Source organism: Lycorma delicatula, chromosome 5 (genome assembly GCF_047948215.1).
Source record: "Lycorma delicatula isolate Av1 chromosome 5, ASM4794821v1, whole genome shotgun sequence".
Classification (NCBI taxonomy): domain Eukaryota; kingdom Metazoa; phylum Arthropoda; class Insecta; order Hemiptera; family Fulgoridae; genus Lycorma; species Lycorma delicatula.
In genome coordinates this window covers 138,290,973-138,305,357 of record NC_134459.1, presented here as the reverse complement: position 1 = coordinate 138,305,357, position 14,385 = coordinate 138,290,973, and the positions used below count along the sequence as shown (strand labels likewise).

Below are 14,385 nucleotides of genomic sequence, written 5' to 3'. Positions count from 1 at the left end.
CCTAGCAAGAGTTATAATATCGTCTAGAAGTCTGGGTCGAGCTACAAAAGGTGCACGCATTGAACTCAACTGAGCTACATTAAAACTTTGTAAATTACTGTGTTTATTAAAAAAATATCTCTACAAACAATCGTTCCATTTCCAAAATTCAAGCGAGTTATATGTTTGTTGGTAAAAGTCTACTTTTTGCATGCAAAAGGTACACTTTCGATTTACCAGATCACGGTTATTCGGAAATGTTATATCTTCGCCATTAATCTTCCGATTTGCAAAATTGAAACGGGGTATTTTCTAGTATATTACAAAATCGCGATGGAAACAATCCATAACTAAAATTAACTTATATGCTCAGAAACGGACCTTACTCAACGCTGCATTGCATACCAATATACTCTTTACAAAGCTACATCTGTTACTAGAAATTAATATGAAAGCATATAATTTCTGAATTTTATGCTTTCATATTAAAATGATGTATTATTAAATAAATAATAATAATAAATTTTCCTTTATTTAAATTAAAAGGAACAATTTTCTTACATAAAAAATGTTGTACAAAATTTCATGTTTTGAATTAACATTGTCTCCTGTTCTGATATTAATTCAATAACAGTAAAATTACCAAAACCGAAATACATTTGTAATTTTCATGGTGATTGCTAAAGCTATATTTAAACAGACGTGCAGCAAGATATCAACCTGTTCATTTAAATAAGACCGGTCATTATTTCCAGCCTAGCCAGTTCACTTATTACACAACTGCCCAAAACGGAGTGTAATGTATTTAGGATGTATTTTTGTTCCACCGTAACAGCTCAACGGCTGAACTGATATAGATTATGACCCTGCATTAGAATCGTTACGTTACTGTAACTGTCATAGGCTATACAAATGTTTGTGTGTCTGTGTGTTTAATTTAAAGAATTAGGAAAAAAATATACTAGAAACAACAAATATTATATCCAAAATTGTCATTTTTTTGGCGATCCTGTTTTTTAATATTTCTCTTGTTTCATGACACACCTGCACATACTATCAGGGAAGTAATACTGCATAGAATTTACTTCGAAAAATTAAACTCTAAAATTAATCAGAATAATTGAAGTTTGATACAGTACCTTAGGTATTCATCTTTTTATTTTTCATCAGCACTTAATTATAACGCCTAACGTTCATGCTTATTTTGAGATCCAAACAAAGTGTATTTCTCCTTGTTCATTGAAGTTATTGGTTTTTTAAATGACGGAACTTGAACTAAGGGAAGAATGTGTTTATTGGAAAAATTCAGTTTTTGATTAAGAAATGATAAAGAAATGTTGATGTATTACGGAGGTTCTATTTTTTTTAAATTTTTGTTAGTTACATTGTAAATAAATAATTATCATAAAAGATAAATGTTAAAAACTACTCATCCTTTAGCGATTAGAATCTTAAAGTAATAGTCAAAAAAAAAGACACTACAATTAATATCAAACAACAGTTTAATTAGCTATCAAGAAGTTACAATAAATAACATGTATTCGTTCTGAATATATATTGAATAAAATATTTTTTGAGTATTGTTAAAAGTCTGCATTTTAATTTTAATTAAATAGTCCTAGATATAGTTGTGGTATTTTCTCATTGTAGATAAAGTCTGCATTTTAATTTTAATTAAATAGTCCTAGAGAGTAGTTATTGATAAGTATATTCATTATAAATTACTTAATCAAGTAAACATTAATAAATTTCAATTTACATTAATACTTAATCAAGTAAACATCTGTAGTTACAAACGTCTTGCATCAAAACTACTACGATGAATTTTAGTTTTATATCTTGAAAACAAGATACATGTTCATAGTACAGAATTTTTTTACGTAATCCCTCAAACATTTCAAGATGTAATACTTTTACGGTGAATTTCTTATGTCGTTGTAATTTTACACTGTTAATTTAGAATTATAAACAATTTTGAAAGGAGTGAGTTTTCTGACATCATCCTCATTGGTCTAACCCATAATGATAGGGGAAATGCTATTCGTTGATTCCAATTACTCTTTTTGAGAAGCTAAATTATTCAATTTCTCTTCGGTTTCAACTTTAGCTAGAAATGTTTTATCGATTCCAGTTGGAAGAGAGGCTGTAAATTCGGAATATGATTGAACACTTTGAATGTTATCCTGGTTTGAATTCGATATCTGGATATCACTAGTATCTTCGTTCGATTTTTTCATTTCTTCACAATTTCGAACTAAATCGCTTACTGGCTGCATGTCTTCTTCATCGTTCTTCTGCTCTTCCGGTTTATCTTTCTCATACTTTAACTGTAATCTGATCGTAACACCTTTACCTGCTCGTTGATTGCGCTTGTTTAAATTTTTATAATAATTATCCGCAGCTTCATCACAATTATTTTCAAGGCAATTTTTATGTTGAATATAAATTTCAAAATAATCTTGTTTTATCCTTTCTAATTCGTTTTTTAATTCGCGCTCATGTTCGATATCGAAATAATCTTGTGTTGCAAAAGCTTTTATAAATTGCTCCTTAAATTCAGCCCCCTCTTTTTCAAATTGCAATTTCAATTTATTATGTTCTCTATTAAACTCTATAAGTTGTAACTGTTGGTCTTGTTTCAGATCTTCATTTTCATTTTTTAAAAATGAAATAATGTATTCTTGTTTTTTATGTAATTCATCGAAGCTTTCTAGTTTTGCCTTTACTTTATCACAGTCTGTATGGGATTCAAGAAAAACTTTATAATCTTTTTCGATTGTACTTAATTCCTCGATTCTTTTTTGATCTGAAATCTTTTGGGCATTTAAATTTAAAATTGCATCTTCACAATGGATAATTGCCTCATCTGCGTCAGCTAATTTGTTATAACAGCCAAACAATTCATTTTTAATATCTTTGATTGTATTTCCTTGTAGAACGTAGTTCCTATTGGCCTCGGACAATTCATTTTTTAATATTTTATTATGTTGATCGAACCGACTAATTTTTTCATTTAAATTTTTTACAATATACGTATTAGCCTCACGAGTGCGATCTAACTCTTCTTGTAGTTTTTTTATAACGGTGTTTTTATCAGATATTACTTTAATTGCATTATACATTTCCCCATTAACTTGTAGATAAATTTCTGAAAATTCTTCACTTAACCTAGTTTGTCTATTGCGATAGCATCTAATAAGAAGCTTTCGCAATAGATAAATAGGTTTAGCCAATAAATTTACAAAATTAGTACATTGCGCCATTTTTCTTTTATTTTTGTTTGGATAGAAACAGACAGTAACAGGTGATACAACGAATAGTAGAATAATTGTAATAAAAAAAGTAATTTAATATAATTCTGTTGCCGAGCAACAGAATTACGTTAGTCGAATTATTTTAGATAGTTCTGTTACCCTGGAAATGAATTATTTTATTTAAAATAATTCATGTAATTATTATTAAATCCCTATGCAAACATTTCATTAAAACATATTCAGTGCTTGTTTTTCATCGGTGTATTAACCCTTCGTGCTGGATTTTTTCTTTTACTTACTACGGACGATCAGAAAGTAAGTTGTACCCCCTCTATGAAACAAATACATATTTATAATTTTTTTTTTTTTTTATTGAACAAAAACTACATAATTTCATACCTTGTTACTTCTCATGTCTTGTGAAAAGTTTTCCAATTCCACTCTCATAAAAATTTCGCCCACTTAAGAACCGCTTCCTTCATCATCATTAGCGAAACCCTCCCCTCCCAGGTCTCGCTTGAGAGGATCAAACAGGGGGTAGTCGCAGGGTGCTAAATCAGGGCTGTAAGGCGGTTGAGACCACAATTCTCATTTGAACATTTGCAGTAATTCTGTTGTTACAGAGCTGAATAAGGAGTAGCGCTGTCGTGAAGAAAAACGATCCCGTCGTTTAATCTTCTGCCTTTTGGACTTTAATGGCTTCACCCAATTTTTTTTTAAATTCTGACAGATTCGGCATTGATTGTAGTTTCTCGGGGCATTCATTCACTTTAAACAACCCCCTTAGAATAGAAAAAGACTGTCAGCATAACCTTTCGAACATGTGAATATGTTTTCTCTTTTTTGTGTGTGGCGAATTTTTGTCTCTATTCATGTGATGCTCGTTTAGACTTAGATTAGAAGCATTTAGACTATAATGAAGCACCCAGCTCTCATCCCCTGTGATGATTTGCTTCAAAAACTGTGGACTAGCCCTGGAACAACGTTGAAGAAAATAAATAGCAGACGCAAAACGTTGATGTTTCTGGTTGTCGGTCAACAGATGTGGCACCCATCGTGCACACATCTTATGGTAACCAAGCTGATCGTGAATAATCGCAAACACACTACCATAACTGATGTTAAATTACTTGCAATCTCTCTAATTTTAATGCGCCGGTTACTCAAGATCACTTCATTGATGTGTTTTGCTTTACCCGTCATGTTTGCTGATGAAAGACGCCCAGCACGCAGTTTGTCACTCACATTTGTTCTTCAGTTTCTTAACATTGCATTCTCACCGTATAAATCAATAATTTGGCGATGAATTTCACAACACTTGTAATTTTTTGTCCACAAAAATCGGATTACTGAACGCACTTCTATGCCGGATGAAACCTCTACAGGACACGCCATATTGACAACGACACTAACAACGTACTGAATGCAGTGCATAATTACTGCTTTGAGAGAGTGAAGACAACACCAGTGCTGACACCGCAAGACATTAAAATATCCCTTTCAGTTCAAGAACACGGCAGGGGTGTAACTAATTTTTTGATCCACCTCTCGTACTTAAGTATACTAGTTATCAGCATCTGTGTATGTTTTGGAATATCAAACTTTTGAAAAACCCCCTAAACACGACCATGCGCTGTCGCATGGTGCATAAAAAGCACTGGATTGATACTGTCCGCACTCAATCAATCGCGCGTGGTTGAGTCCATATTTCTTCGTTTTATGAAAAAAGAAACGCCTAAGTTTGTGGATTTTAGAATGTTTTATTTTATTTTTGTAGCAGTTAATTCACCTTTATTTTCATTCAATTTCATCTATCACCTGATTTGTTTACGACCTGAAAACTGTTTTTTACGTAAATTCTTTTGAAAGTTTCTTTTTGAAAGACTAGATCTGACAAACGAGTAACTATACTCTTTGTTAAACACATAATGAAACACATTGTTTATTAACAGTTATAACACATTGCTTATTTTAACGTTTTTATTTAAAAGAATGATAGTAAAATTAAAAATATTTATACAATGTACATTTTATTATATATGATAAAAAATAATCGCCCAAAACATTAATTTTAAATGAAAATTGTGTCAATATATGATTATAAAATAAAAGTAAAACATAATTGTTTAATCACGACTAATTGAAATACAAATAATTTGTAAAATAAATCTATTTATTATAAATCTATCCGTTTTCAAAAGTGATGAAAATTCACGCAAATTTTAAATTGCACCAAAAAAAGCCGATACAATATAACTACCAACGAACTGCACAGATAAAAAAATATAAACCTTTCTGGCGCGCTAACTTACGATATCGAGTCAACATTAACATGCTGACCCCCACTAGCAGAGATAGAAAAGCCGCTGTACAACCACGCGTATGTGCGTGGTCAGCAGGGTGCATGTTTGCACAGACCACGCGTTTGCAAGTGCTCAGCACTGATCATATTAAGAAATTCTGATTTACCTTTAATTACATTTAAATACATTTTCTAGCGACTTTGAAAAATGAAAATTAGAAATATTGGAGAATTGCGAACTAAAAAATAAAAACATAAAACAGAGAGCATATGAGAAAGAAAATACTAAGTAACAGAAAACTTTACAAATTTGACAGTATCTAAAATTTCACATCTTTTACTGTACGGGCTAATACGAGACAAAAAATACAGCGGAGGAAGTCACTTGACTTTCGTTTTAAATTATATTAATATAGTAAATATTAATTGACATGCGTAATTCGACCACAGTAGAAGAAACCACAATGAAAAACAACCATCATAGCGATCACAACAAAGTTTCAAAGTATAGAGCATTTTTTTGGATGACGGTGCAATTTTACAAACTTTTTTTGCATATATTGTTATTTTTTAATTACTAAAAGATGTGCCTAAGAAAAATAATACCTTATTTAGGCGAAATCTCAAGATACTGACGGTGACCTTGCTCTACAGTCTCACCCGCTTGACTTTTTAAGTTGAAAATTTAATGGCATCAATTCCCCATATACAGAAGTAATCTGACAAAGTTTTGTCAAAATCGATCAAGTAGTTCTGGAGATATAAGGTGATTTAGAGGCCAACACCGAACACATGCGCGCGCGTACATACATACATACATTAAATCCGGAAAATTTCCATCCGGCTTTTTAGTTTTGGGTTTCTCAAATGTCAAAACTTCAAGATCAAGTGAAAACCGCACATGCCCAAACTGGACCGATTACAATACTTTCCCTTCTAGAGATGTAGCTCTGCTGTAGCGCTATCTATACGGGAAAGTAAAACAGAATTATTAAATTAAATTAACTTGTTCTATTAATATAAGCTGTTACATTTGAATATACCTTTAGCCTGAACATTTATTGGCTGTTATGTTTTATTCTCGCCTTTTGTAAAACAAATCATTAAAAATCATAAGCAACCTTATTCCACGTCCAAATCATAATCATTACAACGGAGTTACACATATATAGTTATTAGGAATCGTTAAGAAGTAAATCGTATAATTCACTGTCATATTGAATCAAGCAAATTTGTGTTGGCAACTAAATTAGAATAAACCAAATACAACGTTACACATGCAAATTGAAAACGAAATAACAAGGATATCAGTTGATAAATTACGATTCAATAATAATTAACGAAAAGAAAATTATGTAAGTTAGTAACAATTAATTAACAGTATTAAATAAACTGTTAATGTAATTCTGTAATTTAACAACTTTTTAATATAAAATAACTCGTAAAATCAAAACTTTGATTTTGATTAATAATATACAAAGCGCTGATTACGATATGAATGCCAAAAAGATGGGCAATTACATCCGGGCGCATGCGAGAAATAGAAAACCGAGGATTCCGTTCACGACAAACCAGATAAGGACTGAATCGTCTGATGACCGTTAAACGCATGGTACTTTCCCGGACATAAAATGTTTACAAGTTGCTAGGCGGGTTTCTCCTGATCGGCATATTATTTACTTTCTTTTTTGATATGGTGCTTTTAGGGTAACTTGGCTAGTATGACTTCACTGGCTCTTAAGGTTACATCTGGAAAGTAGGGTTGATGACAATGTAAACCGTGTTCTGTGTGTCTGCTTAAAGTACGAAGCTGAACGTACGTGAATAGTTAGAGAACTTGCAAAGATAAGTTCTGATTTAGATTTGCAAATCAATTGGAAAGCCCAAAGGGAGCGTAATAAAGTTGTTGGCTTCCTTAGGTTTCTGTCCCTGCAGAGGGTAGCTGAAGGAGTTTTGATGATCTAATAGATAGAGTAGCAACCCGTTTGGCTAGGAGCCCGCTTGGGCGCTTACTTCGGCAAGACAGAGGTTTTGTCATCGAGCCACGGTTAGCCAAGCTATTCGTTTTCAGAACTCTATGATGGAGCGCGGTGTGGGAGTGAAGGCATTGAGCTTGCTCCTGAAAGTGGACCAGATCAGAAAAAGTGAGTGTTTGCTTCTTGTTAGAATTTCATTATTGAACTTTTTAATCTTATTTAACAAATTAAGAGGTAGGCGTCTGTAGGAAAAAATTGTCGTTGTTGCTATCAATACTTATTTAAGAGGGATGGCAGTAGAGTTTAGATGATTCTAGTATATTGAAATTAATAATTATTTGACAGTAGTTTAAAATTTAGTTATGGAGAATGATGCGTATTTTGTGTCCTTCGATGTTAGAGATAGGCGTTTGGATCGCGCTTCCGCGAAACGGTTAATCAATTAGTTGAGAGGGCTACAAATTGGAGTGGATGAATGAAATCAAAAAAAGCCGAATATAAAGGCGACAGTAAAGATGAGCAAATTCACTAATGGAAATTTCTGCCGAGGCATTTGCATTGGTGACATATTGATAGAGTCCAAACTGATGACTGTGATATGTAATCAGATTTAGAGTGTCTAAAAGACGACCACCGGTAAAGAACATCAAAGCTAGGAAGAGAGACGGCGGTGTCGCAACCGTGATCGTCACAAAACAGGTATCTTCCCCTACGGGAATCAGGAATCGAGAATACAGAGGGGCCAATCCGGTAAATATTGATCAGAATAAGACAGGCATACAATCTTGATTTTTTTCCAGAATGATTTTTACCAAAATTTGTCCTTTTGTTATGAGTTATTGTTATTATTTTTTAATATTCAACATTAATAGTTTAATAATTAAAGCGTGGTAATTTTATATTTGTATCCTTAACATACAAAGAATGTTTATAACCAGATTAAGACATGATATACTGGGAGTGGAGAAAGGTTCATTTAGAAGCAATTTCAAAGAGAGGTTATGGTTTTAATTATATCAGCCTATCAAAAGGATAAAATGGCTAACAGAGCTTTGGGATTTCCAAAAAGCGATGAAAAGATGAAGATATTTAACGATGAGGATATGAACATAATTTTTTTGATGACAAAATTTTTTAAACGAATATTTTATACTTGCTAGCCTTCGCTATTTTTTTAATAATATTTCACTTGATTAAAGGTCATAATGTTAAGTTTAAATAAGGAGATTCAAATATTTAAATTTGTCGTTTAGAAAAGTAAATAAGCTGTTTAAATCGAAAAATATTCATTGAACCTGATCAGATGACCCCAGTATATTTTAACTTTAAAATAAAATTTTTCCGATTTATTAAAATGATAAATCCTTAAATTAAATAAAATATATCGCTTTGTGAATTCTAAATTATAATTCTTAAGGGGTAATAAAAAAATTCTTAAATTAAAAAAGGAAACGTAAAAAAAGAGTAATAAAAATAATCATAACATTTAAAATATGTTTTGCAAAACAATAAACCTAAACCTTGACTATCTTTAGAAACGTATATCCGTACATTTTTATGTTTCCCAGGTTTCCTTTACATCAGAACTTATGGTAAGAGTTTTGATTTTTTTAAAAGCTAAATTACGTCCAATGTAGTTGATGTATTCTATCCTTATTTACTTTCTATTCGAGAAAATTAGCATAAATAAATATTCAATAAAATTTACAATAAAAAATACTCAAAGTGTTCTTTGAACAGTTAATACATAAATAACAATAACTTTCCGTAATATAAAAATCGAAGTTACTAGAGAAAATCTTTTCCGTAATCCGTAAAAATGTAATGAGGTGAAAGTAAATCTATAAAAATTACCAGCAGCGGGAGTGTTATGAAAAATAAACTAGCCGTACTGATAAATAAAAATTGCTGCAATATCTCGTAACTTAAAGAAGTAAAGACAACTTAATAAAACCTTCAAAAAAATTAATAATCAGTAACGCTTATTCAATTTATTTTAAATGCGGCTCTATTGAAATCGGCATCGAAATAAAATGATACCTACAAATTAGGGCCCTTAATTTTGTGCCGACATAAGAGTAACGATTTAAAGGAGAATTTAAAAAGTATTTTTCCCATTATTGTGCATTTTCGAGGGGTTCATTTAATTATTATTTCATTATACTTTTTTTAATTTTTTTTTAAGTTTAGAAATATGATCGATATAAAAACAGCCTTTCGATAAACACAAGAACAAGAAAACCGAGTATTAGATTTAGATGATTTATGACACTACCGAGCTTTATAGAGACTACTTAAGGAGAATGTAGGAATATCTGAGTTTTTTTTACCCAAGTTTTTAACTCCTTTTTTGAATTTAAAATAGAATAAATTCCGCATGTATATTATTATACTATAATTTTATACTAAGCAGTAACTTTAAGAAAAAAGTTAAAAGTATCTTCAATCCGTCTATTCAAACAATTTATTTAACGTTAAATTTTTTTTTTACTCGGTTTATCTAGCATTCAGGGCTTATTACTGCAATTAATAAAAAGTCCAAATCCAAATTTTTTAGATTATGGGCTTTTTTGGTTACTTTTGGCTTAGTCGATTGCATTCAAAAAAGGAGGCCCACAAATCGATGTTACAATAGTCCAAACCCAGTTTCACCTTCCTAAGGCTAATCTTTATTGAGTTATGCGAAATACATACGTACGAACAGACATCATGCCAAAACTAGTCAAAATAGATTCAGGAATGGTCAAAATGGATATTTCCGTTGAAATCTGAAAACCTATATTTTTCGCAATTACAATACTTCCTAGTACAAGGAAGTAACAAGTTTTTTTTTTTTGTCCCGACTTATTTTGAATATTTTTCTGAAGATGTGTAAACTAAATAATTGGTTTCACTTTTACAAGAATATATATTTTTAAATTCACTTACAATTTAGATAAAAATGGTTTTCTTATAAATTTATTGACAATAGATAATAACTTTTTCCATTTAGTTTAAATAATGTTTCAAAAAGAAATTTGAAATTTATAGTAGAATCTAGTTATTATTAAACCAGTTTAAGATTTGCTTAGCGATTATGCAAATTGGATAAATTAACACGATGTAGTCGATTGAAATTTAAATTGCTATGCTGTAATATTTCATACATATGGATAAGATAAAAAGTTTAAAATTTAAGAAATCGATGTACTTTAAAGAGAACTCTTGAGTGTATATATACTTACGTTAGGGGATTTTAATGAGGCAGACTTTGAGATAGATTATTATAGGGTGAATGAAAAGGATCGATGTTGCATGAGAAGATGTACGTTTTACTACTGCTGTGTTATATTATGTACATTCTGAGTACGGGTTAGTTGTAAATATTTACTGAACACAATGGCCAGAATACGACCATTATGTGTGCGGGTTTTACAAAATTCGATTGTTGAAAAAAGTTACGTGTACGTCCCATTTGTTTATATATATATATATATAAATGTGTATACGGGTGAGTCTTCGTAGTACATAGTAGGAAAGGAGACTCATTGACTGTATTAATTTAATTACCAAGGGCCTAGGGAGTGGTTGTTTTTGTGGGGAGACGCTAGATGGGGCGACTGTCACTCGATGGGACTTATTTCTGTCCCGTAGTTCCCTTACCGAGCTTGCTATTTGCTGTACGTCGCCACCACTGCGTACAGTACTACGATTCTGTGTCGCCCCCAACAGATCGTGTTGTGTACCTACGCGCGCACTCATAAGCGTCGCGACGACGTGCCGCGTCGGTTGTGCTTTAACGATGTCGGTGACAACGACGACCTCCACTACACTATCTCGACGTGTGATACCATTCGATCTTTTTGTTCGTTAATTTTTTTTTTAATGTAATTTTTATTAATGTGATGTATTTATTTTAATGATAAAAAATATTTTTGAAGGTCAGAAATATTAACATTTTTTTTACATTCAGTTAATTATTTCTCACTTAATTAAAAAATGTGTCAAAATTTGTAAACTAACTTTAAATTTATTATGTATAATATTTTGTTTTTTTATTTATTTTTGTATGTTTTAATTTATTTCTTAGCTACAAATAAATACATATATTTTCTTATCACGTGTTATTTTCTCTGCATACGTATTTTTTTTTTTTAACATAATTAAAAAGAAATAATGTTTTAATTAACTTTAATTTTTTTTTACAAGTATAAAGCAATCAGTTTGCCAAAATTTATTTCGTCTTCAATACATAAATATTCAGTATTTTGACTTAAATTTGTTTTAAATTTAAAAACGTAATATTAGTGTTTGTATTTTAGAAATTATTCGTGATTTATAATTTTCGTGTTTTCTCTTTTCGTAGTACCGTATTGATAATTAATGTACTGTCTATAATTTTCCCATACGAGCTTATCGTATGTACGTAAAGTTAAATTAATCAGCAATACTTATTATTTTTTCTAATTAACGTTAAATAGTCTTTTGGCTCGTACAAATTTATTTTTTCGTTATTATTAGTCTGATTTCTTAAGTAGTTTAGTAGTTAGTTGTAAGATCATTTTATTAAATAAATGTTTACGAGATTATGTCACCACAATTACATTCAGAAATTCGACTGTCTGACTATTATTAACTGAAAATTTTTCAATCAAAATTTAATAATATACAAATTTAATAATACACAGAATTTTTTTTCTGTAAATTTATTTTCATATTACTTGAAAAATCTGGTACTATATAGTACAATTGAAAATATTTTCCTGCTGCATTAATATTGATTATTTTAAAATTGCATCATTAATAATTCTTCTTGTATCGTTAGCACGACATCTGGTTTTGACTGAATAGACTGCAATATTGTAATACTAATTTAAATTTTTTTTTTATTTTACTGCATTGATATTAAACTGTGAGCAATATTAACAGTATTATACATTCCCTGTAAATAGATTGAGTTTTAAATTAACTAATTAATTAAATCTAGAATATTGTAATTTGATCGTACTTTTCTTTTTAGTTTTAAGTAGGTTAAATTAAAACAATTTTTTTCTTTTATGTATCTTATTTCGAGAATGTATACATACGTACTTGTACGAGTGTGTTTGTGTGTGTGTGCGTGCGCGCGCGCGCGTGTGTGTCCAGTTGGTCTTTAAGTCGATCTGTATCTTTATGTGTATAACTTTCTTGCTTGCAGTGAAAAAACTGTTTTTATAGTGATTTTTTTATTTATTTAATTTTGTGTATTTGTGTGTGTGTGTGTGTGTGTGTGTGTGTGTGTGTGTTTTAAGAGTATTACATGTTTCTTATGTTTTTATATATTCACATCTTATTTAGAGTTGGTTTTATTATTCAAAATTTTTATCAAATTTTATTATCTTAAAATTATTCCGGTGTGTTATTGTTACAAATATCCGGATGGAATAATTCTACCTTTTCTGGAATAGCATACTTTAGTTTGTTTATGAGAAAAACAGCGTAGGTCATATTAAATTTTTATGATTTTGCTTAGAATTTGCCGACGAATACGTATTTTGTTTTGATTCCGCGTGTGCAATGAAAAACGTTATGGAACATTAAATCTAACATTAGTTATCCTAGTAATAGTAATATTGCATTTATAGTGTGGTTTTTTTTATGTAGGTTACCTAAATATTTTAATAATGCACTCTGAATTATCTACTTATATAAATATATTTTATTAATGTAATTTTTGTTATTCGAAACGGGAATTAGAAAAAAAAGATGTTCTGATTTGTTTTATTTTGTTTAAAGCAAATCTAATAATATTATTTTCTTTTACATTTGAAGTAGAATTCATTTGTTCAAAGTGTAATTACATACAGTAACATATTTCTAAGTCCATACTATTTTATTTTATTCAAGTACTGAAAAAGAACTTATCTAAAGTATTCGACTTAAAATAATGATCTTTAATGTCACATACATTCCTTTTCCATTATAGTAAACTGTTTTTATAGTGACATTTTTTAGACTTAAAATTGTTAAGATTATTTTCTACGTTATCTTTTTTTATTAGCAGAGGAATAAATTAATACAGACAGTTCTTGGTACCTTGGTTAAATATTTATTGATCTTTTTCCCGTTATGAACTGACCAAGATAAAAAGTAATTATATTAAAATTAACTCAACGTTACGTGAAATAAGATAACTTTTTTTACACATACTTTCCCCCGTAAATTCTGTTTTTAACTAAAAAAAATTAACCTGTTCATTTTACTTCTATAGATTTGTCGGTGTATTTAATTTTTTTTTTTATACTAAATATTTTATTTTTCCAATCGTTATAGGCGCATAATTAAACGATTCAGGTATGTTACACTTTCATTATAAAAAGGTTTAAAATAAATAAAAAAACCCAGACACTACAACAAAAAACCTCGTCTTTACAATTGGAATAATTAAATTGTATAATAAACATACCTATTGCGGTGTACTTTATTACTTACATATTAATTACTTTTATTAAAAAAAAGTAAGAGGAAAATTTATCTTTTTTTTTACAGATGAGTTTTTTACGCATATTTATTCATTTACATTATGAACGTGTTCCTTTCCTTTTGTGTCGCCTTTGTATATGTCCAGTAATTCAATTTAATTTTTTTTTTAAATATCTATTCATGTTAACTGTCGTAGATTGAACTATTAAATTACATTCGGTTTTACCATTTAAAATTTTGTTTAATATTTCTCAAGGTATTTCTAACGAATTATATAATTTTTACACTTTTTTTTAATCGTTTTCATGTAAAATTTTATCAATTAAAACGACTTATAATATAGTTATTTTAGAAATTTGTTTTACAACCACTTTTATTTTATACTAGCTGCAGAGCTTGCCTATGGCACGCCTAGGGCCAGCTAGGCCCTCCG

General features: G+C 30.0%; 1 protein-coding gene across 2 annotated transcripts in view; it reads left to right on the top strand.

Moving 5' to 3' along the window:
• The window catches only part of LOC142325405 (tight junction protein ZO-3-like), a 981,859-nt gene that overhangs the window by 171,393 nt on the left and 796,081 nt on the right, over positions 1–14,385 (top strand). Inside the window, exon 1 of one of the 2 annotated variants that reach the window (XM_075367133.1) lies at positions 11,174–11,431. The exons of the other annotated variant lie outside the window; for it this stretch is intronic. The gene's annotated coding sequence lies outside the window, so the exon portion shown is untranslated. Of the gene's footprint in view, positions 1–11,173; positions 11,432–14,385 lie in introns of those variants that run through there. 2 annotated transcript variants of the gene reach the window in all.